The sequence below is a fragment of the Nomascus leucogenys genome, chromosome 12, assembly GCF_006542625.1.
Source record: "Nomascus leucogenys isolate Asia chromosome 12, Asia_NLE_v1, whole genome shotgun sequence".
NCBI lineage: Eukaryota > Metazoa > Chordata > Mammalia > Primates > Hylobatidae > Nomascus > Nomascus leucogenys.
The window spans coordinates 67,958,068-67,985,020 of record NC_044392.1 but is presented as its reverse complement, the minus strand read 5'-3'; the positions used below and the strand labels follow the sequence as shown (position 1 = coordinate 67,985,020).

Below are 26,953 nucleotides of genomic sequence, written 5' to 3'. Positions count from 1 at the left end.
GCCTGGAAAAAAAAAAACCCACTGGATACTCATGCTATCTGATAGTTCCTTGTCTGTAGCCACGCCACTGAAATATAAACTAGCAGGTGAGGGTAGGAGGGAGAAGAGGGTCATCTCTAGATGTGTGGACAACATAATAGTTCACAACAAGGAATACAGTAATTTTATAGAAAGTTTTAAAATAAAGCATTAGTGTGATCATTAAAAAATTCTTAACATTTCACTTTACTCACAATCTAAGTAATAACGAAACAAAATAATTTTACCATTTATTTTATATTTTATTTATATTATACATACAAAAGCTATTTTGCACACCACAAACTAATATTCTTTGTGTATTTACTTTGTGCCAGAGACTGTGACAACCATATGACGACATTCATTTCTTCATTTAATCTTCACATCAATCTTAACTGCCTGGCACGAATAATATCACTAGTTTACAAATAAGAAAACTGACACTTAAAGCTTACCCTGAAAGAAAACAGCATAATTGGGAACTCTAACTCAGGTCTTTGCTCTTGGCCACTGAAACTATAGCTCAAGGAGGAGACTCAGCAATGTTCATAATAAAATAATCAAATTTTTGTACTTAGTAGGTATTTTGAAAACATTTAACTTTTTTTTTACATTATTCTTGGCTTAGCTATTTAGGTTGCTGCAAAAGTAATTGAGGTTTTTGCTATTATTTTCGATGGCAAAAGAAGGCGGAAAATTAGACTAGGATAAGTTAAAGATGGATACAAATCAGGGGTACACCTAGAAAGCTAAAATGATATGCTCCAAGACGTTACACGCAATTTGAGAGATTGTAGGAAAAGCTTGAGATACTGATGAGCCAGGATTTCCCCTTTTATAGAATACAGCAACTCTCAACCACACAGAATCCTGGTGAAATGAAGCATAACACAGGCAGGCGACCAGGCATCAATCTCTGAGGTACCAGGAGATGCCTTATGAAAAAACATTCGCAAAGGCAATTGGAGTAGCAGGCAGTGATGCAGAAGTGTCAGAGAGGTCAGCCTTCCAATCCATCTGCTGAATATGAGCGTGCTAAAAATGAAATCAAATATTAGTGCCATCTGGGATTTCTCTGCTCTGTGCTTCTGGTGACCTCACTTTTTCGGAAAATGTTCCACCGCATGCTGAGAATTATGGACATTTCCATCGAGGCATTTTCGTGTTACTGATTAAAAATTGCAGAGCTTTTCTACAGAAAAGGAGACACAGGAACATATAAGGATCTAGAAACAAAACTTTCTTCACACTGTTCAGAAAACACTTGATTCTTGAGTCCATAAAGCCATGTATTGAAAACTCCATCAAAACCTGTTTCCTTCCTTAGTCAGGAAGGGCTGTTGGTTCATTTGTTTCTGAGCATCAAGGTGATAGGGTCATAGATGATTTGTCAAATAAGTTTGACTCCTGGCAACCCAAAAAATTCATCAACCTGGAGTTTTCAAATAGAAGTACATCTCCTTCAGACAGAAACTCATGTAAATAAGTTCCAAACAGGTAAGAAGTTAATTAGTTTCAAAAATCTGCCTCGGACACAGGTGGAACATCCACATGCACACACATGAACATACCGGAGTTGTGTTTAGACCACTGGTATTTAAAACTTTCATGAACTAAGAATAAGCTGAACTTTCAGAAAACAAACAACTGAAAGGGGCAATCACAAAGCCACTAAGATGTTTTACAAAAAAATTATGATGAAAAAGGTTCTGAAAATATTGTTAACAGTAGCTGCCCTATGGGAATAAAGACTTAAAGTGGTAGGTAAAAGAGTAGAAAGAAACTATTAGAATTATTTGAAAACTATAATGGTAAATTATTTTTAAAATCTAGAATCAAACACTAAAGAATAGATGTTAACTCTATGACCCCGAAACTGCTGCTGAGGCAGTATTGAATCAAAAGCATAGGTAAGGACAGGAATCTGAAACTAGACCACCTGCGCTTACATCCTAACTTGCAAATCAGTAGCAGCGTGATCTTAGGCAAGTTAGTGAGTATAAAACAAACAAGAATACTAATAAAACCAAAGTCATCAAGTGATATATGTAACATGCTTAGAACACTGCCTGACCCATATTTGGTGTTCAATCAGTGTTGGCTACAATTTATGAAGTGCTGATTCCAAATCCATATAATAAGGGTGTGATCATGATAGTGCTTTGCGAGTGGTAAAGAGTCCCTTTTTAGGTCTGTGACCAAGTCCCCAGAGGACACCTATTCTTCTGAGAATCTCCAGCACAACGACTTTTATGCTCAGTGTCCTTGGGACTAGGAATCCGTAAGTAATTATTGAAGTGTAAGAGGGTAACTCAAGAGATGACATGTATGAAAAACCTCGTGTATGAAACTGTGATCTCTTCAGTTCGCACCGAAGTACAAACTGAGATCATATAAGGTCCGTGGCCTGTGGGGGTGCCAAAACCAAAGACAGTAAGCTGGCTGGATGAGAAGGTTGGGAAAGTAGATTGCAGCAGAAGACGACAGAAATGTCAGGATTATGGATTTGGAGAAACAAAAAATTAAAATGGTCAAAAGAGGCATTTATTTCACATCTCTAATGTACCAGGTACATCACTAGGCTCTTCATATACTTTTTCACATTTACTTCTCAGAACAAATCTGCAAGGCAGAGTCATTCATCCATTTCATAAGTATTTATTGAGTAACTACCATATGCACAGGCCCTTGGGCAGGAACACAAAGAAGCCTCCTTCAGCTGGAGTCAAATGTGCAAAGAGATGAGATAGGTTGGCAGGGGCCAAGGGAAGAAGTGAGATTTTATACAGGACTGACATCACATTTAGTTGAGGAAGAAAAAAAAAAGTTCTGCTGCTACTACATAGAGATTTCCTTTATAGTAAGACAAGTGTGGATACAGTAGGACCAATCACGGGGTTGGGTTGCCTATAGATGAATGCTGAGTGTCAAACAGATTAGTTAACTTGCTCAGTCATGCTGATATACATAAAGAATTCCATTTTAGTAATCTGCCTTAACATATGACAATTTACTTTTGAGAACGTCAATGGAATCTTGTAGATTAATCAAATGTTCCCATTTCTTTTGCTCCACACAGAACTCATTATGAGTATAACTAATCAGGCAATCAAACATTTATAGGGCAAGGAATGTTGACACTCTTAGGGCTTCATACAGCTTTACACGTTGTCCTTAGATGTTTTCTTCTCACTGGGCTCCATCACAGGGCTTAAGTTGAAGACCTCACTTTCCCCCTAGCCTGGACCTCTTTGTTCTCCAGATATGCATTCCCAACTGCTCCTCAGGCATCTCAAATGCAGCACATACAAAACTCAATTTCCATGCGTTTCCTGACATATCTGATTCATTTACTCCATCTTCCAACCTGGGAACTTCGAAATCACAATGAATTTTTCCCTCTCCCTCACACCCTCTACATATTCATTTTCTCTTAACCTTTCCTCTGATTCAATTTTTCCTTCCCTGAAATCACGACCAATTTCGGTCAACTCAAGCTTAAAAATACCTCCTCAAAAACTCAGGTTCCATACAAACACATACACACACCCGCACACCCACACACACATACCCCCACACATACACCCTATCCTATTGGTTTTGTTTCTCTAAAGAATCCTAATACAGACACACTAGAAAATAATGTTAGATAGGTTTACTGGGGCCAGTTATCAGAGAAGGAGATGGAAGCAATGCTGAAATTCAGATACGTCAGCCTCCATAACATTTTACGCAACATCTGATGCCGAGTTAAGTAGACCTCCTAGGCTTCAGTAACTTTGTACCACCCTAAAAGTAGCATTAAAAGTACTTGTAAGTCCGCCTCCCCACTGACCTATGTGGAGGGTGCATCTTCTCCTTTTTACCAGTCTCCTCTTTATAGTCATCAAACATTCTATCAGGAAAATTAATGCTAGATATTCACAGCTGATAGAAATCAGAAAAACATGCTTTTACTGTAGCATTTTCTTCGTTTTCAAAAGCTGCCTTTTGCCACATTATCAGAGAAAGATGGAAGAAGTAAAGATAGAGACATTTTTACTAAGCCAAAAAAAATTACCTCTTATGTGAAAGAACACTGAAGAAAAACATGATTCACTAAATTTCAATTAAATCTCAGAATTTGTGTTTACTTACATATATCCTCTCTTTATTGTGAGAAAATATTTAACCTTTGATATGGTTTGACTGTGTCCCCACCCAAATCTTATCTTGTAGTTCCAATAATCCCCACGTGTCGTGGGAGGGACCAGGTGGAGAGAATTGAATCGTGGGGGTGGTTTCCCCCATCCTGGTCTCATGATACTGAGTTATTTCTCGCAGGATCTGATGGTTTTATAAGGGGCTTCCCCCTTCACTGGGTACTCATTCTTCTCCTTCCTGCCGCCATGTGAGAAAGGACGTGTTTGTCTCCCCTTCTACCATGACTATAAGTTTCCTGAGGCCTCCCCAGCCATGCTGAACTGTGAGTCAATTAAATCTCTTTTTTTAATAAATTACCCAGTCTCAGGTATGTCTTTATTAGCAGTGTGAGAACAGACTAATACAGTATTTTTACAAAAAACTATAATCGTACTCATACATATATTTCAGTAATAAGTCTGACAATGTAGTTAGTAATACAATGTAAAATAATAATACATATGATTTTTAAAACATCCATGCTTAAAATGAGCATTTTTCTGTATTTTAACTGTAAATTTAAAAATCGCTATGTCATTTTAGTAATATAGTTACAGAATAAAGGAAGCAAATCCTAGCAAGATGAAATCATCTGTAATGATCATGACCAATTACAGAGGAAATAAGATGAGAACCAATTTATGACATCATGCTGTCTCATGCTCTATCAGTATTAACAATCAAGTATTACCAGTATGGACATTGTGGCAATTATGCAGTATATGTAAAATGGTTTATTTCATCATATTGCATTGAAAGTAAAAGTAAGAGAGCTGGAAGCAAATGTCAATGCTTCAAAAAAACCTGTCTGAATGCAACAGACTTTTTTGTACCCAAAACACATAGATTTATAAAAATGTATTTACACACATAGCTGTGTGTGTTGCTAAAATACAGAAAATATACATTTTGGCAAACAGATACCAAATACAGATTACTTATTTGAGAATGTCCTTTAGAAATATGCTAAACAGTCTTATTTTTATTTATTATTATTAATACATACAATTATTTTTCTCCATGATACAACAAGTTGGATCTCTTCTTGCATCCTTCTATTAACCTCTATTATTTAAGTGGCAATAAATTACAATAAGCATACTACTTAAGTTAATCTTATTTTCCATAGCAAGATTTTAAAATCATATGGATAGTTTATCATCAGGATAGTTAGCTATATCATGACTCTTTTTAAATAAGGCTTTTCAAATACGTGAAACAATTTATCACATTAATAAAGAAACAAAAAAATTGGGTTGTCTCAACAGGTATCAAAAAAGACTTAAAATGCATTGTGTGCTTCTAATGAAACTAAATAAACTAGACATTAAGGGATAGTTTCTTACTATGATAATATCAAACTAAAGATAATAGAAAACATATCTAATATAAAACACTATCACAATTATACTGAAAATAAAGTTTTTGAAGTCAACTGTATTTTTCAATATTGTTCTGGAAGATCTAATCACTGCAATATGACAAGAAAAATGAATGTGAAGGATAAATATTGTAAAAAAGTACACGGAATTTTCATTTGGAGATGACAATATTGGGACTATCGGGAAAAACTAAGAGAAGATATTTAAAAGTGATAAAACTAATGAGAGATGACGACATCAAGTGGCACCTGAAGAGATCTGTGTGTGAGTTTCTAATGCTCTCTAGCAAAGAAATGCAGTAATGTGTGTAGTATCTCTGTCTGGAAAAACCTCTTGAGACCCCGAGTTCAAAGATTTTGGAGGGACTGGTCACACAGACACTCTCTGCCTACCTACTCAGCCACAATATTTAAAAAAAAATCCCAGAAGGAAGTATAAATCACAGTTTTTTTTAAGTCTAGGCAGATTGGCACAACGAAATTCAGTACCCCTAGTACAGCAAATAACCTTATCACTTAGTACCACAGGGAACATTCCAAAGTCAAGTTCTCAGATGACAGCCAAGGACAAGCCAACCCGGTAAGCAAATCCTTCTAAAGATAGCAAATTCGAGCTTGCTATGTTAACTAGTTTCTGCATGAAAATGTCTAAGAAAAATCCTAACACGAAAAGTTTAGGTTCTATATAAATAAAGTTTTTAAATTAACTGAGAGAAATAAACGCATTCAATAAATTAAAAGCTGCATAGCAAGCTCCTAAATAGGAAAATGGAGTATTTTATTATAAATACACAACCTCTCTCCAATTTACAAATTTAAAACAATTCCTCCCCTGCAAACCAACACACAAACATACTCTCTCTCACACACACTTATAAATATACAATGAGATTTTTTGAACTTGACAAATGATTATAAAATACAACTGGAAAATAAATACGTGAGAATAGTTGGAAAATGTTTTAAACTGTGTGAATTAGTGTAGAGAAAGCTTGTCCAGCCCATGGCCTGCAGGCCACATGTGGCCCAACACAAATTCGTAAACTTTCTTAAAACATTATGAGATTGAGATTTTTTTGTGTGTGATTTTTTTAAAGCTCATCAGCTATCGTTATTGTTAGTGTATTTTATATGTGGCCCAATACAATTCTTCTTCCAACGTGGCCCAGAGAAGCCAAAAGATTGGACACACCTGTTGTAGAGAGTATATGGGAAGCCATTATAACCTAAGAAATACTAAAATGTTTTTAAAAGTATAGTTATTAAATTTGTATGGGACTGATAACAAAACAGATAGATCAATAATATAAAATGTAAAAGTCTTGAGGGGGACCGAATATGTGCAAGGACTTGGTATGTGATTTTTGTGGCAGTTTATTAGTCTATTCAAAAAATAAAATGCTCATTTAAAAAAACTTATTAATTATCTAAATGTGCCATGCAGTGGGGTACAATGATGAACAAAAATAAGTAAAGTCCCTGACTAATGTCGGGTTGTAGGGTGGAAGCAGGGAGAAGAACATTTAAATAATTCCACAAACAATCATGAAACTGCAGCTATGACGAGTGCTACAAAGAAAGATCACGTTAGGAAAACTTGAAACGTAGACCATGACCCTGTCAGTGTATTACCACAGAAGGATTTTCTACAGAAATAGGCGGAAAGCAAGAGGAAGAATGTTGGGACAGAGGAAAAACAGCAGGTTTAAATAGAAATTAAAAGTACATGTCCAGCTTTCTAAAAAGGTTAAGAAAGCTAGATTTCTATTCACATTTTTATAACAATATAAAGTTTAGATAAAGATTTATACTATCTATTTCAAAAATATACATTACATGCCTATGATGTGCCATGAATACAGCCAACAATAAGGAATAAAATCGACAAAATTGCTGTCTTCATGAGGCTTATATTCTGTATTTAAATGTAAAATTTAGGTAGGAACCTGATATTTATTTTAAACAAAAGACAAAAATACAAGTATTTGGAGAAAATATTGATAACTACTTACATAATCTTTAAAGGAAATAAAGCAAACAAAAGATGGCCGGCCTCATTTTCACTTAGAAAAACAAACCCAAAGTTTTATTTAAATAAAAAAAACATAAAAAATTAGAGAAAGCAGAAAAATGTTTAAAATATGTACGGTAAAAGATTACTCTTCTTGCAATATACAAGTACCATTGAAAGTCCATAAGAAAAAAATGAACATCCCAATTGGAAAAATAGCAAGAAAAGTAGCAGGGCAATTTGTTAAAAAAATAAAATAAAAACAATCAATACATAAAACATGTACTAGCAATCAAAAGAAATGTACGTTTAAATAACAAGACATCATTTCACCTGTCAAATCGGCCCAAAAAAAGGAAAAGATAAAAGAAAAAAGATACTCTGAAGGGTTTTCATAAAAGGGAAATTGTGTGATACATAACCAAGGTCTTCAACGACATCCTTATAAATACAACTGTATGCCTTCCCTTTCTATCCTTCTTGATTTGAGCCAAGGACATAATACCAAAGTATTACTCAGTAAAAGCAATTCTATGAGGGGCCTTTCAGGACATATTTCATTTATATATCATCACTTAAATACTCATCATCTCTTGTAAAGTCAGACATCACGTTTTGGCTAGCCAAATACGTTTTGAATTTAAGAACTAATTATTCTAAACGTATGATATTTAACGTTTGTGCCGAATGTTCAAATACTAGCTCTAGAATTATCAGGCCTTATGATTTAGCAGAAATTTCGAAAACAAAAAGCTATTATCTTAATAGATGTTCGCTTATACATATTATTTTTCCATCAAAACTAAAGATAAAACAGAAAATATGCAAATCCTGGAGACCAAAGGAGACCTGAGGCTGTTTGAAATAGAAATTGATCTTATGAGACCAATACTATGAAGGACAGGAATCACTCTCCATATAGTCCCCAGCATGTAAGACAGATAAGTAAGCTAGCTGGACCACGCATCTAACTTACCAAAGTATTTCTTATTCCCTTAGAATTACCAACTAAACATTAAAGAACATCAGAATAGTCTATCCCAGTTGTTTCTGTCAAGTCATAGGCACTCCTAAAATCTCCAGTTCTGCGAAAGCAATCTTTAACTAAGTAAAGTCTTAGCCAAAAATCTCAAAATAAAACTGATCCTTTTATACCTAAAGTTGGACTTTCCCATAAGACACAATCTTAAAGCTCTCATTAAATAGTAAGTTTTTCTCTCTTTCATTAATATGAACATTTCCAGAATAAAACCCAAGTATTTATTTTTAAAATACCTTATATTGTGAAATTAAATCCTCCAAATAAGTATGAAAGATATATTTATACAATCTTTCAATCTTTGTTTTTTCATAATTTGTTCCCATAACACCACAGCATACTAATTATGCTGCTGGTTATTTGAAAGGGCAAGAAAATGAAAAACAAACAGGTCCTTCAAAAACCAAGTTTAAAAAAAGCAGAGTTCAGAAGGGACATCTTCACCTATTCCTAAGGAGTCATAAAAGGAATGAAAACAAAAGAGATTTATAAATCACAACCAAATCTTATTCCTTATATTCCAAATCACGTACAGTCTTTTATCTAGGGAAATGAATAAATACTTTCAAAATACTGATAAAAATCAGATCATACTTGGCTCTGAAAAATAGTATTTTCTTATCTACTATATATTACACTTCTTTATTTCATTCAAGATTGGCTTTATAGTAATTTTAAATATACATCCATCACTGCATTTCAGTGACATTGCAAAGAAATTATTGAATGAAGTGTAAAGTCAGTTAAATCTACAATAAATTTAAAGTGGAAAAGATGTCAGATTATTTGTAATTTAGGTGTATGTTTATTACAAACTTAAAGTGTGGCTTTTGGCACATAAACTATTCTTTCTATTTTTAGTTTCCTCACCAATCAAAGAATTATATCTGCCCTTCCTACCGTACAAGGCCAACATCCAGGGAGAAGAGGGATCTCACATTTGTTTAGAACCTGTTCCACCAAGCACTCAAATTTGTTCTGAAGACATGTGAGAACATATATGTGTGCATTTTAATAAATAGTATTTACTAAATGATAAAAAGCATTACATAAATGCTAGATGCTACTTCTATTACTGTTATTGCTATCATAAGTGACAAACATTTAGTGGAAAGCTAGAGGCCTCATCAGGGTAGAGCAGTATAAATCATCATCTACCTATTACTATATCCTGAATAAATTGAGATAACGCTTTTCTTGTATTAAACATGTAATAAGCATATTAAAACTTCTCTTGGCTTATAATACACTTAGTCATGCATTCAACAAATTAATTAAGTGCCTATTATGTGACAGTTGTTTTCAAACACTGGGAATACAACAGTGAATTTTTCTGGAACCAACAATCATGGTTCTCCAGTTAATTTGAACTACCTTGCTTTACTTCAATTTTCCCATTAAAATGCATTGTTCATTCTCTTATCACTGAAAGGGGGTGGGGAGGCCTCAAAGTTCTGTTTTAAACAGCAACACGTCTCCCACTGTGTCAGCCATTCCATGTAAGAAATCAATTCTAGAGAATTTGGATTTTCTCATTCTCTGGTCCAATAAATCTGAACTATAATTCAAACACTGCAGATAACATGAACTAGGAATGCTGAGCTGGCACAGTGAATTTAAGTTGTATCACATTTTAAATTATGTCTGAGAATATAAAGTTTGCTGTGGAATTAATATGATTTAGAAGCATATGGAGATGGAGACGGTATTGTTACAAGGTAATATTAGGGAACAAAAGAAAGAAATCTGAAAAGTAATCTGACAAGCTTTGTAAAGTTTTCCTCTTCAAATTCTAAAATGATTGTGTACAAAAAAGGGTTTTAAATCAACATTCCATCCTTCAAATACAAACTCTTGGTTTTATACAAAACTCTATGTGCAGAAGCTCAGTACAAACTGACTGGGATTTCTGTAAGTTTGGCATGAATTAAGGCCACTATCAACCATCAAAACCAAAAATCACTCTTCAGAAAAAGAACTTTAAAATGTTAAATGTGTTTATTAAAGAAAAAGGCATATTAACTATAAACATTATTGTGACCAAACAGACAGCTAGTAAAGACTTTTAAAAGTGCTTTGGTGGGCCGGGCTTGGTGGCTCATGCCTGTAATCCCAGCACTTTGGGAGGCCGAGGCAGGCGGATCACCTGAGGTTAGGAGTTTGAGAGTTTTTTAGCAGGAAGTGCTGTTCAATTTTGTCAAAGGCCTTTTCTGCATCTATTGAGATAATCATGTGGTTTTTGTCTTTGATTCTGTTTATGTGATGGATTACATTTATTGATTTGCATATGTTGAACCAGCCTTGCATCCCAGGGATGAAGCCCACTTGATTATGGTGGATAAGCTTTTTGATGTGCTGCTGGATTCAGTTTGCCAGTATTTTATTGAGGATTTTCACATCAATGTTCATCAGGGATATTGGTCTAAAATTCCTTTTTTTGTTGTGTCTCTGCCAGGCTTTGGTATCAGGATGATGCTGGCCTCATAAAATGAGTTAGGGAGGATTCCCTCTTTTTCTATTGATGGGAATAATTTCAGAAGGAATGGTACCAGTTCCTCCTTGTACCTCTTGTAGAATTCAGCTGTGAATCCGTCTGGTGCTGGACGTTTTTTGGTTGGTAGGCTATTAATTATTGCCTCAATTTCAGAGCCTGTTACTGGTCTACTCAGGGATTCAACGTCTTCCTAGTTTAGTCTTGAGAGGGTGTATTTGTCCAGGAATGTATCCATTTCTTCTAGATTTTCTAGTTTATTTACATAGAGGTGTTTATAGTATTCTCTGAAGGTAGTTTCTATTTCTGGGGGATCGGTGGTGATATCCCCTTTATCATTTTTTATTGCATCTATTTGATTCTTCTCTCTTTTCTTCTTTATTAGTCTTGCTAGCAGTCTATCTATTTTGTTGATCTTTTCAGAAAACCAGCTCCTGGATTCATTGATTTTTTGAAGGGTTTTGTATGTCTCTATCTCCTTCAGTTCCGCTCTGATCTTAGTTATTTCTTATCTTCTGCTAGCTTTTGAATGTGCTTGCTCTTGCTTCTCTAGTTCTTTTAATTGTGATCTTAGGGTGTCAATTTTAGACCTTTCCTGCTTTCTCTTGTGGGCATTTAGTGCTATAAATTTCCCTCTATATACTGCTTTAAAAGTGTCCCAGAGATTCTGGTACATTGGGTCTTTGTTGTCATTGGTTTCAAAGAACATCTTTATTTCTGCCTTCATTTTGTTATTTACCCAGTAGTGATTCAGGAGCATGTTGTTCAGTTTCCATGTAGTTGTGCGGTTTTGAGTGAGTTTCTTAATCCTGAGTTCTAATTTGATTGCACTGTGGTCTGAGAGACAGTTTGTTGTGATTTCTGTTCTTTTACATTTGCTGAGGAGTGTTTTACTTCCAACTATGTGGTCAGTTTTGGAATAAGTGCGATGTGGTGCTGAGAAGAATGTACATTCTGTTGATTTGGGGTGGAGAGTTCTGTAGATGTCTACTAGGTCTGCTTGGTGCATTGCTAAGTTCAAGTTCTGGATATCCTTGTTAATCTTCTGTCTCGTTCATCTGTCTAATATTGACAGTGGGGTGTTAAAGTCTCCCATTATTATTGTGTGGGAGTCTAAGTCTCTTTGTAGGTCTCTAAGGACTTGCTTTATGAATCTGGGTGCTCCTGTATTGGGTGCACATATATTTAGGATAGTTAGCTCTTCTTGTTGAATTGATCCCTTTACCATTATGTAATGGCCTTCTTTGTCTCTTTTGGTCTTTGTTGGCTTAAAGTCTGTTTCATTGATGGAACGTATCTCAAAATAATAAGAGGTATTTATGACAAACCCACAGCCAATATCATACTGAATAGACAAAAACTGGAAGCATTCCCTTTGAAAACTGGCACAAGACAGGGATGCCCTCTCTCACCACTCCTATTCAACATAGTGTTGGAAGTTCTGGCCAGGGCAATCAAGCAAGAGAAAGAAATAAAGGGTATTCAATTAGGAAAAGAGGAAATCAGTTTGTCCCTGTTTACAGATGACATGATTATATATTTAGAAAACCTCGTCATCTCAGCCCAAAATCTCCTTGAGCTGATAAGCAACTTCAGCAAAGTCTCAGGATACAAAATCAAGGTGCAAAAATCACAAGCATTCCTATACACCAATTACAGACAAACAGCCAAATCAAGAGTGAACTCACATTCACAATTGCTATAAAGAGAATAAAATACCTAGGAATCCAACTTACAAGGGATGTGAAGGACGTCTTCAAGGAGAACTACAAACCACTGCTCAATGAAATAAAAGAGGATACAAACAAATGGAAGAACATTCCATGCTCATGGATAGGAAGAATCAATATCGTGAAAATGGCCATACTGCCCAAGGTAATTTATAGATTCAATGCCGTCCCCATCAAGCTACCAATGACTTTCTTCACAGAATTGGAAAAAACCACTTTAAAGTTCATATGGAACCAAAAAAGAGCCTGCATTGCCAAAACAATCCTAAACAAAAAGAACAAAGCTGGAGGCATCATGCTACCTGACTTCAAACTATACTACAAGACTACAGTAACCAAAACAGCATGGTACTGGTACCAAAACAGAGATATAGACCCAATGGAACAGAACAGAGCCCTCAGAAATAACACCACACATCTACAACCATCTGATCTTTGACAAACCTGACAAAAACAAGAAATGGGGAAAGGATTCCCTATTTAATAAATGGTGCTGGGAAAACTGGCTAGCCATATGTAGAAAGCTGAAACTGGATCCCTTCCTTACACCTTATACAAAAATTAATTCAAGATGGATTAAAGACTTACATGTTAGACCTAAAACCATAAAAACCCTAGAAGAAAACCTAGGCAATACCATTCAGGACATAGGCATGGGCAAGGACTTCATGTCTAAAACACCAAAAGCAATGGCAACAAAAGCCAAAATTGACAAATGGGATCCAATTAAACTAAAGAGCTTCTGCACAGCAAAAGAAACTGCCATCAGAGTGAACAGGTAACCTACAGAATGGGAGAAAATGTTTGCAATCTACCCATCTGACAAAGGGCTAATGCCTAGAATCTACAAAGAACTTAAACAAATTTACAAGAGAAAATCAAACAACCCCATCAAAAAGTTGGGGAAGGATATAAACAGACACTTGCCAAAGAAGACATTTATGCAGCCAACAGACACATGAAAAAATTCTCATCATCACTTGCCATCAGAGAAATGCAAATCGAAACCACAATGAGATACCATTTCACACCAGTTAGAATAGCAATCATTAAAAAGTCAGGAAACAACAGGTGCTGGAGAGGATGTGGAGAAATAGGAACACTTTTACACTGTTGGTGGGACTGTAAACTAGTTCAAACATTGTGGAAGACAGTGTGGAGATTCCTCAAGGATCTAGAACTACAAATACCATTTGACCCAGCAATCCCATTACTGGGTATATACCCAAAGGATTATAAGTCATCCTACTATAAAGACACATGCACATCTATGTTTATTTTGGCACTATTCACAATAGCAAAGACTTGGAACCAACCCAAATGTCCATCAATGATAGACTGGATTGAGAGAATGTGGCACATATTCACCACGGAATAACTGTGCAGCCATAAAAAAGGATGAGTTCATGTCCTTTGTAGGGGCATGGATGAAGCTGGAAACCATCATTCTGAGCAAACTATCGCAAGGACAGAAAACCAAACACCGCATGTTCTCACTCATAGATGTGAATGGAACAATGAGAACACTTGGACACAAGGCAGGGAACATCACACACTGGGGCCTGTCGTGGGGTGGGGGGATGGGGCAGGGATACCATTAGGACAAATACTTAATGTAAGTGACGAGTTAATGGGTGCAGCAAACCAACACAGCACATGTATACATATGTAACAAACCTGCACATTGTGCACATGTGCCCTAAAACTTAAAGTATAATAAAAATAAATAAAAAATTAGCCATGTATGGTGGCACATGCCTGAAGTGCCAGCTACTTGAGAGGCTGAGGTGAGAGGATCACTTGAGCCCAGGATGTTGAGGCTACAGTGAGCTGTGATCATGCCACTGCACTCCAGCCTGGGCAACAGAGCAAGACATTGTCTCAAAAATAAATAAATAAATAAATAAATAAAAGCTCCATCTGTTAATATTGCTAAAAAAAAAAAAAAAAAAAAAGGAGTTTGAGACCAGTCTGACTAACATGGAGAAACCCCGCCTGCACTAAAAATACAAAATTAGCCAGGTGTGGTGGTGCATGCCTGTAATCCCAGCTACTCGAGAGGCTGAGGTAGGAGAATCACTTGAACCCAGGAGGCAGAGGATGCAGTGAGCTGAGATCGCCCCATTGCACTCCAACCTGGACAACAAGAGCAAAATTCCATCTCAAGAAAAAAAGTGCATTGCTTTAGTAACATTCTAGGCCCAGTGGGACTTACAGGTTAGGAAGATATGTATCCTCTATAAGCCTGCCATAAAGTTGAAGAGACAAGGCCCACATACATCAACAATTTGTGAAGGAGTTGAGAACTTGAACAGAACTTGGAGAGCCATGTGGCAAGCAGTCACAGAACTGCCTTTCTCAGTGGAGACCAAAATGCAAGAACTCTGATTTCTCTGTCAGAGAAGATAAGGTATGAGAGGATAATTGGCTATCCTATTCTTGGAGCACTCAGGGCAGAGCTGATACAAATAAAACTTGTATTAGAGTAGGAGAGAAGAGATCAGTGTTTACACATATAAGCTGAGCACAGCACAGGCTTGATATGGGTGAACAGATTTTAAGTTAATGTCCAGAGTTCTACGGTGGACTGGAGAATCATTTACAGTTTCATGGTTCAAGACTAAGTTTAGGCATAAGAGATTGAATGAGCAGGGCATGAGAAAACATGAAGTTAACAGAATTCAAATAGATTTGGACAGGTATGGTGGGGGAGGAGAGTGAGGGGAGCATATGTCCATTCAGCAGAATAATTAAAGTAAGAAGACTCATCCAAAGATATCGGCTGCTACTGTATGTCTGTCGTAGTATTCCAGAACCGTTCAGAGCTAGAGCAGGAGCGGACAGACAAGAACAACATGGCCAATAACCTTTATCAAGGTCTAGGACTTCTGAGACATTTTCAGCACTTGAGATGGAAGAAATGGATGAAAAGCACTGAGAAAATGAGGTATTCCCATGTTTAGAACCAGAACAGGGTAGGCGTAAGGGCCACAAGGCTGGATACAGAAGAAAACGGGTGCTTGTAGAGGCAGCAGAGAAACACATCAGACAAGAAGGAAAGAAACATGATGAGAGCTGTGCTTTCAACCCAACAGCAGATGGGTAGAAACAGGCCCAGAAGTTTGTTCCTCTCCACAAAGGAAATCACAACATCTAGGTATCAAGGCTACCTTACAGGAAGGGAAAACCTGAAGCTTCTAAATCCTGTTCCTGGGCCTGAAAAAAAACGTGATGATGCTTTGACATCAAACTACACAAACTAAGTAGCAATCTCAGCCTAACTTTCAGCTTCTTCCAGACCCAGCATGACTGAGGGCCACCATTCACTCAACCTGTTGCTTTGTGTCTCCACCTCACAATATGGGGTGATAGTAGTCCCCAAATACTTCCCTTAAGAAAATGAATCCAAACCTGAGATGGACCCATAATTGCAAATTACTTTTAAATATCTTCTTGGCAGATGAAGGCAAGTATTAATGGAGCTAACTTGTATTACAGTCCAGAAACCCTGAGATTTGGGCTGGACTTTAAATATTCTGGTGAGGTTACTATCTGGGTGTCCAAAAGAACTGACAGTAAACGGGGGTTTGAGACAGACATATTTTCTGCAGAGTCGGTTGTGCTTAAGAGTTTCAGAGTATGCAGAATGGCCTGAACACAGCCTCATTCTCCACCGTGAAGTATTAGATTGATCCTCTATTCTTGCCTTTCTGCTGAATGCTGGGTTTCCTTCCCCCCTCAGAACTAATTACATTAGAGAAACTCAGAGTAAAATATTCTGCAGAGCACACTTTTCTTACTATCCTTGTCAATGAACTTCAATTGTCCTGTGATTTTGGGATTCTCTATTCTACAGTTTCTATCCATTTTGAAATAATGTAAACTCCCAAATGAGGCAAAAAAGCATACAGAAAGTAAAACTCCTAAGACAAAAATTGGAACAGCCTCGCTGACTTGAAACAGACGCATGTGCCAGTCTGTCTCAAGAAAGAAAATACAACCACCCTCAAAAAATATTTTCAAGACATTCTAACAAATGGACTTATTTCAAAAAACATTTACTGAATGCCTACTATGCTCCAGACAATGTCCAATAAGAATACAAATGGAATCGCTGACCTTGAAGGGTTGTTTTCTGAGTATAAGAGGACACGCCTGGGCCTTCAGAGCTTTCCAAGCCACCGCATGAGGGAAAGTTCTACGAAGAAGAGCAGCACTGAGGTGCTGTTTCATCCTTTAAGATACCTTGGGCTTCTTTTTAAAGAGTGATGAAATAAACTAGATACCCTCGAATCTGGAAAAGTAGTTGCAAAAAGCCCTATTATCCTCTCTCTCTCTCTCTTTTTTTTTTTATACGCTTACTAAGTAGTTCTAATCATTGCATTTGTAATGACCTTTCCCACTGGAGAATTCCTGTTCATTCTTGAGGACGCAGCTCAAATGTTATCTCCTCTGAGAAGCCTTTCTTAATTCTCTCAGGCAGGATTTTTAGCTTACTCCTTAGTGTTCCTGCAGTCCTTTTTGTTTGGCTCCATTACAGACTTCGTCATGTTATTGTGTAATTATTTGTAAATTTTGTTTCACTATCTGTATCCAACTTGAGGACATCCTCTTATTTGTATTTTGTACCCCATAAATGGTACTTGACATATAATAGAATCTTAAAAACTGCTGTAGAACAAATTCATCCACGAAGAGCAAAACAACCACAATAACAACAAAAAGAGAGCTACTCCTGTGGGTCTTGCCTGTCCTCCCAGCCACAAGCATTCAGCGCCCACCTGATGTCACAGCCTCCCCGACTTGTGTTTATGCTGTGTTGGTGCCCTTCTGTGTTTTCTCTCCACACAAATTCACCTTCAGGGTTGTCTTCCCACACAAATAGGGAACATCCCAAAAAAATGCTGCAGCCACCGGCTCAGCCCTCAAGTAAGTTCTCCACAGTCTGCTACCACCCTCCAGTTGGATCTACCCTGTTTTTGCCAACATACACCTGGATTCTCCATCTGGGCCTGGCTTCTAGACACACTGTCAGCTCAGTGAAATAGTTGTGAAATAATAAGAAATATAGGCTGGATGTGGTGGCTCATGCCTGAAATCCCAGTGCTTTGAGAGGCCAAGGCAGGGGGATCACTTGAGCCCAGGAGTTCAAGAGCAGCCTAGACAACATAGCAAGACCACACCTCTACAAAAAATTAAAAAAAAAAAAATATCCCACATGGTGGCATGCACATGTAGTCCTAGCTACTCAAGAAGCTGAGATGATGGGGGCGGGTTGCTTGAGCCCAGGAGTTCAAGGCTGCAGTGAGCTATAATCATACCACTGTACTACAGTTTGGGCAACAGAGCAAGACCTTGTCTCAAAAATATTAAATTAATTAAATTAAAAATTTTTTAAAGAAATATATACATTAGCTTCTGCCCCCAGTTCCTGACATAGAGCTCCTAAAACCCTTGTAGATAGGGGCTCTAGAATAATTTGTTGTAACATTTGGTCATTGATCCCGGTTCGTGACACAGAGCTCCTAAGCAAGCTCCCTGAGTGATTGGAGTATCTTTTATTTTAATGAGACAATGGACCCTGGATAGCCCAGGGATGGGGCTGACTGCCAGGGGAACGAGAAACATGTAATTAGAGGGCTGGAACTTTCAGCTCTACCCCGCCAACCTCCTGGGCATGGAGAGGGGCTGAAGATTGAGTTGATCACCAATGGCCAAAGATTTAATTCATCATTCCTAATGAAACCTCCATAAAAACCCAAAAGGACAGGGTTTGTGGATCTTCTAGGTTGCTGAGCACATGGAGGTGCCTAGAAGGTGACTCACAGATTTTGGGCCCAGAGGTGAAATATTCTGTGTTAAGTGGTGTGTAAGAGTACAAAATCAGCTGAGTGAGGTGGCTCACACCTGTAATCATAGAAATTTGGGAGGCTGAGGAGGACAGATCACTTGAGGTCAGGAGTTCAAGAACAGCCTGACCAACATGGCGAAACCTTGTCTCTACTAAAAATACAAAACCTTAGTCGGGCGTGGTGATGGGCACCTGTAATCCCAGCTGCTCTGAAGGCTGAGGCATGAGAATCGCTTGAACCCCAGAGGTGGAGGCTGCATTACTTGAACCCCAGAGGTGGAGGTTGCAGTAAGCCAAGATCACATCACTGCACTTCAGCCTGGATGACAGAGCAAGACTCTGTCTCAAAAAAAAAAAAGAAAAAAAAAAAAGAGTACAAAGAATCACTTTGGTTATTTCCTATCTTGTATAGAATACTTAGTTTGATTTCTTTTTATTCCCAAGAGACTGTCTTTTGCTTCATGTATTAAGACTCTGTGGGCAATGACCAAACAGGTGCCCAGTCACTGCACGTTAACTGGGGCCAGAACCCTGGGCCTGCATTTACCTCGGAGAAGAAACTACAACTGTGAGCACCAGCCAACTCCAAGTGCTTGGGGTTCCTGGAGCACAAGAACATGTTTTACATGCATTTTCTCATTTAACTTTACAATGACTCATGAAATAATATTCTTATCCTCATTTGCAGATTATGAAACTGAGGCTCATGGAGCTTCAGTAATTTTTCAAGGGTAATCTGAATAAAAAATCTAAGTACCATGATTCAAATGTTGCCTGTTGAATTCCAAAGCCAATGCTTTCCAACTCTATATTCTATGATCTTGCATTCAATAAAAAAGAGATAATTTTTAGGGGTCTTGGTTTCTGGGAATTTTCATCTGGCCCACCCATGGGATACTGATAAGAAAAGCATCCCCAGCCCATGAGAACATTCTGCCCCAGGGCATGGCCCTCAGCTTAGGCTTATATTCAACCCACTGAGCTCAGAGCTCCAACCATGTGATGCCCTCACTCTTACTATCCCATCCGAATTCCCAGAAAGAGGTACTCAGTTTTACACAGGATTCCAGAGTAATGTTTCAGCTTCTGAGTTGAAGCTATATTAGATCACAGGGCACAAAACAACTTCATGGATGAGCCCACAACTTAGCAGACCCAACTCTCCCTTGAACCCAAAGCTGCGCCAGTACCATTAACTACTGCTGCCAGCCACCCTATACAGAGGAGCTGTTTCTTCCCAACCTCCAAAACAATTTGAGATGATGTCTTCCATACTTCCATATTTCTCTTGGTGGTACCATTGTTTTTCCTCTGTTGTAAATTAGAACAAAAACAATAACCTAATCAAAATGGAGCTGATGTAAAGGTTACAAGACTTAATACACATAAAGTGTCTTGTACTATATCTGACATTGGATAAGTAGAGAATACATGATAAATGCTACAATACACATTTTGAGGTAGCTATTGTATCTTCATTTTTTCATTTCTAAATTGAAGCTCAGAAAAGTCAAGCAACTTGTCTAAGGCTCATGAAGCAACTAACAGAGTGAACTTGATTTGACTCTTTCTATACTCACGTATAGAAATTAATACGTGAGTCATGAAGAACAGAAACATTTTAATTAGGAAAATGGTATCTCCAATTGTAGTATGTCATCATAAGTAAAGAAACCCATTTATTCAAAGTACTCCTTAAACGCTCACCTCCGTCTGAGCACCAAACAGTTATTCCTAGTCATGAATAGTCTTCCTTCCCTCTACCACTCCAAATGTGATCTATCCCTGCAACACAGGTCCCCACTTTTTCTTTGAGACCATCCTAGATTACTGTAGTGTATAATGATCTGTCCTTTCTCTGAAGTTATATGGCACTTACAATCTGAAAGTTGTCTTATACTATTATTCAGCTGCTTCAGACATTCTTTTATTCGATAAGTGTTTATTAAATGCCTGATGAGTACCAAGCATTGTACTGGGACAAAAAATACATGGCCCCTGGCCTTACAGTTCTTTCAATCTAGGATGAAGATAGAGACATGAAAAAGAAGTAAGCCTAATAAAGTGATTCCCAAAGGTGTAAGATATGGTGGAGAATAAAAGAGAGATTGGACAATCCTATAGTATAGGATGGGGGGTGGCACAGGAAAAGGGCATAGCTGCTTTCAATCTGAGTCTTAAAAGGTAAATACATGTTCCCTAGCAGACCTCAGCAGAGAACAGATCCCAAGCCAGTAAAGAACACTATGATGAAAGGTGCAGAGGTATAAAGGAGCCTGGCATGTTCTGGAAGCTGCCAGGAATTCAGTCTGGTTGCAACACTGGTGGTGGGGGAAAAAAAAAAAAAAAAGGGCTAGAGCTGAGCACAAGCTAGACAGTAAATGCCATTTGTGCATACTCCAGAAATCTGATCTTGTTCTGTGGCCAAGGAGTGACTACTAAAGGACAGTATGCAGATAACCAGATCATATTTGTATTTAGGAAACTCTAGCAGCCATGCTGAAGGGGTGAGATGAGAGACAGGGAGACAGTTATAGAGATGACCATAGCAATCTAGGTAGAAGAGCCTGAAGACCTAAAGCAAGACAGTGACATTGGGAGTGAATAAAGGAGTCAGAAATGATAAAACCATGGAGAGGGGCATGTCAGTTTAGAGATAAACAGTTTAGAGAGGTCACTCTTACAGCAGTCAGTTGGGAGTCAGGTGGCTACAATGGCAGCAGGGAGACCAGGTAGGAAGCTAACAGTAGCCCAGGAGGAAATGGTAAAGACTTCCCCATATTCTTCCTCCTCATGATTGTTCTGTGTGATTGGTGTCATCACTAGCAGGTCCTTAACATCATGAATGGTTCTCTGAATCAAGAAGATTGCTGATCCTGAATGGAGCTTTCCACAGAGATAGTGATAACAAGTAGAAATACGCAGTCGAAAGTAAAGAGAGCAAGAGGGACACTGTGGCACATCTACACAATACTAAGCATTTACTGGCTTTTGACCAAACTTTTGAAGAGCTGGTTATGCTAGGAGAATTCATCATTATTATTATTTCTGAGATGGAGTCTCACTGTGTTGCCCAGTCTGGAGTGCAGTGACACAATCTTGGCTCACTGCAACCTCTGCCTCCTGGGTTCATGTGATTCTCATCCCTCAGCCTCCCGAGTAGCTGGGATCACAGGCACGTGCCACCACACCAGCTAACTTTTGTATTTTTAGTAGAGATGGGGTTTCACCATGTTGGCTAGGCTACTCTCAAACTCCTGACCTCAGGTGATCTGCCTGCCTCAGCCTCCCAAAGTGTTGGGATTACAGGCACGAGTCCTGTGCCCAGATGGCAAATTTCAGTAGCTAATCAAAGGCCTGTTTCCTGGGTCTCCTGGGCAACAATAATATCTGGCAGTCACAGTAGAATGTTTTAAGCCAATGACAATTTTTACTGACATACTATTCCCTTTCCTGATAGCAACAAAGTAACCATACTGTCCTGGGTAGTGGGTACTTTTAAATAACAATTCTGATAGATGAAGGAAAACAAAACTCCTTTGAATTTAGGTTATTGCTAGACCAAAAAAAAATTCTCTAATGAAAGATTTTAATATTATGCTATCAATATCCCTATCTCAGAAGTAAATAATAATGTGTGACAGCCTATCTTCAGGGTATTTGGAAAAAATCAATGATCTTTTAAAAATCTAAGCTCTGATATTTGCAAAGTACTTTTGGTTCAGACAAGGAAAAGCACTGAGGAATACACAAACAGATAAATAAATCAATCTATAAAAAGAAAGAAAGAAAGAAAGAAATTGCTCACAGAAGATAAACAAATCACTCCAAAGTAGAGTTTCATTAAACTCTGTTTAAGTTTGATCCTCACATAAGCTACAGGAATTCCACCAGAAAGTCCTCTGTGCTCCAGCAGAGGCGCTCTGCAGATACTTTTCACGGAGAGGTGCTGACCGCCAATGGCCAGCTGGCTCATTTCAGTTTTCCCAGTCATGTCTCAGAACCATCTTTGAGAAAGTCATTGATTAAATTAATCAATCAATTCTCTACATAATAATGCTCTGGCTTCTTGTGCTTGTAATATCAAAAAGCCTTCTTCACTAAAAGCTAGCAATAATCAAGCTCTCTGGATCACACACTTTCTGCGCTTTTTGATCAAGGTTTACAGTTAATTTCTTTGGCTTTGCAAGATATGATGTGTTTCACTGAATCAGCATAGACTACCAACCTCGTTTCCTTTATTAAGATTTTGAATGTAAGCAATCTCTTCATTTATAATGAAATTGATTAAATAGATTTTGATTATTTTAGCATCATTATATTTCTACAGATGGAATAAAGCCTGCTAATTGAATTTTCCTGATGGTTTACAGAGTGGGTATGCAAAGTTTAAAGCATGTCATCACCTTTAGGTCATGAAAACCTTAATCTTCCCAAAGGGACCATGCTATCGTTGTCTAGTGTGTAAATCCACACAAACACATGTATACACATATACACACACACTCACACAATGAGTAATAATCATCTAACATTATTTTTGAAAACAAAAAAAGAATAAGCCCAAGAGAAAAACATTGTAACAATGGTTGGGTAGAAATAAAAGAGGATTTGATTACACCATTATTTTTGTATCACAATTAAATTAACCTCCACATTTCCTCTATCTTCTTTTGCCATGCAAAACAAAAATAGATTACAAATAGTTTTCAAACCCCTCTTCAAGTATGGATGAATTAAGTTTCAGAGAAGAGGAGAGGTCTGCCTGGGTCCCATGGCCAAGTCAGTGATAGGGCTTGGGTTCTTTCTTAATTTTGTTCTCCTTGACCAGCATTCTTTAAGCTCCACTAAAATGTCTTTTCCATCCAGTTTCCTATTCTGTTTTTAGGATGATGAATATGATCTCCACAATTAAATCTTGGAATCTTGAAGCCTTCATTACTTTTCATCATTAACATTATCCTCAGCTGCCTTAACTTTCCTCCAAATTATTAAAAATATTACTTAGGCATAAATTAATTATTAGGCATTTAACCTCCAAACACCTTTATGAAATCAGGTTTACTGGCAATTTTAAATAAATGTGAATTCTCATTTTCCAAATGAATTTAAAAACCAATTACAAACAGTCTAGTAATGAACATTTAAAATTAATATTTGACTATTTCCCAATCAGTCAAGTATTCAGATTGTCATCCTGGCAAGTATATTCAAAATGACCAGCTAGCCATATTTTAAATTAAATATAAGCCTATGGGATTTAGCCTTTGTGGGCTTTGCACATTTAGACTTGTGTCAATATCAAGAGTCAATATAAACCTAATACTAAAACACCCAATCCCTTACACTGAAATTTTATAAAACCAAGGATTCTCTTAAAGCATCAATACCCTTTTTAGAGTCACCATCAAACCCCAAGACAAACTCAATCTAAGGGGAGTTTCATTATAATTGAATATGGAATTACAAGTTGGAGTGTGTGACACATTAAACAATTAAACAAGCAAGAAATTTAATTAAATTTCTAACTCACTTTGGATTTCACTGTATCCTGCAATTAGAAGGTTTCATGCTAGTATCAAGTATTCAGGAGTCAGGAGTGGCCTGCTGGAAATAAATCTGCAATGTCAACAGCAAGCAGTACATTAATGTCAAACAGATGGTGGAAAAACAGGTCCTATTGCTAATATCCACTGGAGGCTGGTTGAGTCTTCCTCCTCTACCCCAAATCCACTGGCTCCTGGACAGGGAATTGGCAGGTTTTCATGACGAAGATATAGAGCAAAGAGTCAGACCCCCATTTTAGGGAAAGGTACTCAATAACACAAGATCTGTTCTGAATGAAGAGGAATCACCAGGGATTAAAGGACCTGGTTCCTTTAATAGTCTCAGTTCCACTATTTACTACTCCTGTGGCTTTGGGCAAATTACGCTGTAGAGGAAGTTTTCTGGGTCTGACTGGATACGAAGTCTGAGACCATCCAGTATAGTGGCATTTGAGGGAAAAATAATCTGTTAATTGATCTATCTATAAAATAGCAGGAGTGAGGGTGGGTGGATGTTGCTCATGACCTATGTGGTTCCAATCGGGGACTTTCTATTGCAGTGCCCTACAGAAAAAATCTTCATGAGGAGAGTCATGTATATGTATATGTATATGTATATGTATATGTATATGTATATGTATATGTATATGTATATGTATTGTGTAAAACCGTGTCCCCAGATCAGCTCTACAAAGGGAAAGGCTTAACACACACTACTTATAAACTTGCATGAGTCTAATGCCACAAGCAAAAAGACTGCTTAGCTAATATAACCTGATACAAAAGTGTTTGCAAGACAAGAAACAATAATGCAAGCCGAGGGTGCAACTATAGAATTATAATTGTCACCAAGCATCATTTTACTCTTGATACTCTCCTGTCTTGAAGGATTCAGAATAGTTTTAAATTCATTATTCCTAGCTCCTACAGTATGCAGAAAATCCATTAGGTTGCTCTGTGGTGTTTCTTCTAGTAAATCAAAGCCCTGCAAAACAGTTTAGTTTTTTTCTCAGTCTGAAAGATGTTTAGGTCATGATAATCGGAAAACTCTATTCAAGTCCCTACTATAATTAAACAGGCCAGGCACAGTTTTGCCTTAGTAAACTACATATGACCTCACATATATTTTGTTATGTATGAAACACTATTTCGAAGCTATCTAGTTTTTAAAATGCACTGACAGCAACAGCTTTAATTTAAAATGCCAGTGTTCAATATGTTAAAGCTCAAATATTCTCCGAGAAGAAGCTTTAATGCATATATATTATTAATGTACTATCAGAGAACAGATCCCTGAGTTCATTCTGACCAACAAATCATTAGTCAAAGACTACATAAGGCAAATTTGGTATATGATAATAGATGAGAGAATTGTGTTTCTGGTTGCTGTTGTTATCCAAGGGAAAAGAAACAAAGAAAAATGCAGAAAGTCTATAGTTTGGGGTTAGGAGATAGAAAACTTGAGCTTAAAAAAAACATGAGTTTTATTCCTTACCAGCAATTTGGACAAGAAATTCTCTGAAGAAAAGAATGGAAAAAGCATGTCCTACGACATGGTGCACTGAAGGGGCATGGGTGGAATCCCCTGTTCTGTGATGAGCTGTGTGGTTCAGGCAAGTTACTTACATTTCTGGTCCTGAGTTTTCTCATTTGCTAAAAGAGGATAAACTGCTCCATCATAATTTTGTGACTATTTAACAAGATGAGCACCCAAAGCACAGCATTGTCCTTGGAATACAATGCTAATGTCAGAAAATATGAATTATCTCATTGGACTGATACAAGGAAAGATTGGAAAAATAATAAATACAAAAATTATTTTTTGTTGTTTACCATAACAATGAAGAGTGTTGTTTTTAGTCAAAAATTTTATTTTAGAGATCATTAATGTAGGGCACTGTGGCTTTTGAAATTACCTTTCTTTATTCAAAGAGCCAGCTACTTTGTACAGATAATGATGTTACAGATAAATATCAATATGTGGACAGGACTAAACAATCAGGGACCACCACTGACCAATGGAATAGTCTGGCTACTTTGAGGGCAAAAATTTGAACCCCCAAACTTCAGTGTTTTCTTAGAGGAACATTTTAGAAGAAAGTCTACTATTTTAATAAGTTACGGGTCAAACACGTGGTTTAGATAACCACTTCAAATCTGGTTCTCCCCAGGAAGGAGAAGCTAGTCAATGGTCAGTCTAAAGTTTATCCTGAAGGAGAAGGATGACAGCGTTATCATACTGTATCCATACCTTCAGCAACTTATGCAATAAACATCCAATGTTACCAAAGTTCTGGATGGAAAGAAACACACATATTTATTTAACACTCATCTGAATCCACTCTGATAATTGGCCAGGGCTTAGACTCAGACCATGAGGCTTTCCTTCTCAGTTCCTCTACTTCTAAAAACAGAACTTAAACTCTGAGACTAAAATCCTATCTAAATAACTGGGAGAAGAAAACACCACAAAACCAAATAAAATCAAACTGTTGCATTAATCATATTAGGCTCAAATCTGTGATAAAATAAAGTGATCAAAAAATCTTGAAATAAATTAACTTGTAAATTAAGATTTGGTTTACTTTGCTCTAAGGAAATTCTTTGAAGCAAAAATTATCCTTACAGATGGTTGTTAATAATATACACAATGTTACTTACTATTTGATTTTGTAAAAATATCAAATTCTTATCCAACAGC

The 26,953-nt window shown here is 37.3% G+C and overlaps 1 protein-coding gene across 2 annotated transcripts in view; it reads right to left on the bottom strand.

Annotated features, from left to right (window-relative positions):
- VAV3 (vav guanine nucleotide exchange factor 3) overlaps positions 1-26,953 on the bottom strand; it is a 396,199-nt gene that overhangs the window by 132,169 nt on the left and 237,077 nt on the right. The gene's annotated exons all lie outside the window — the stretch shown is intronic.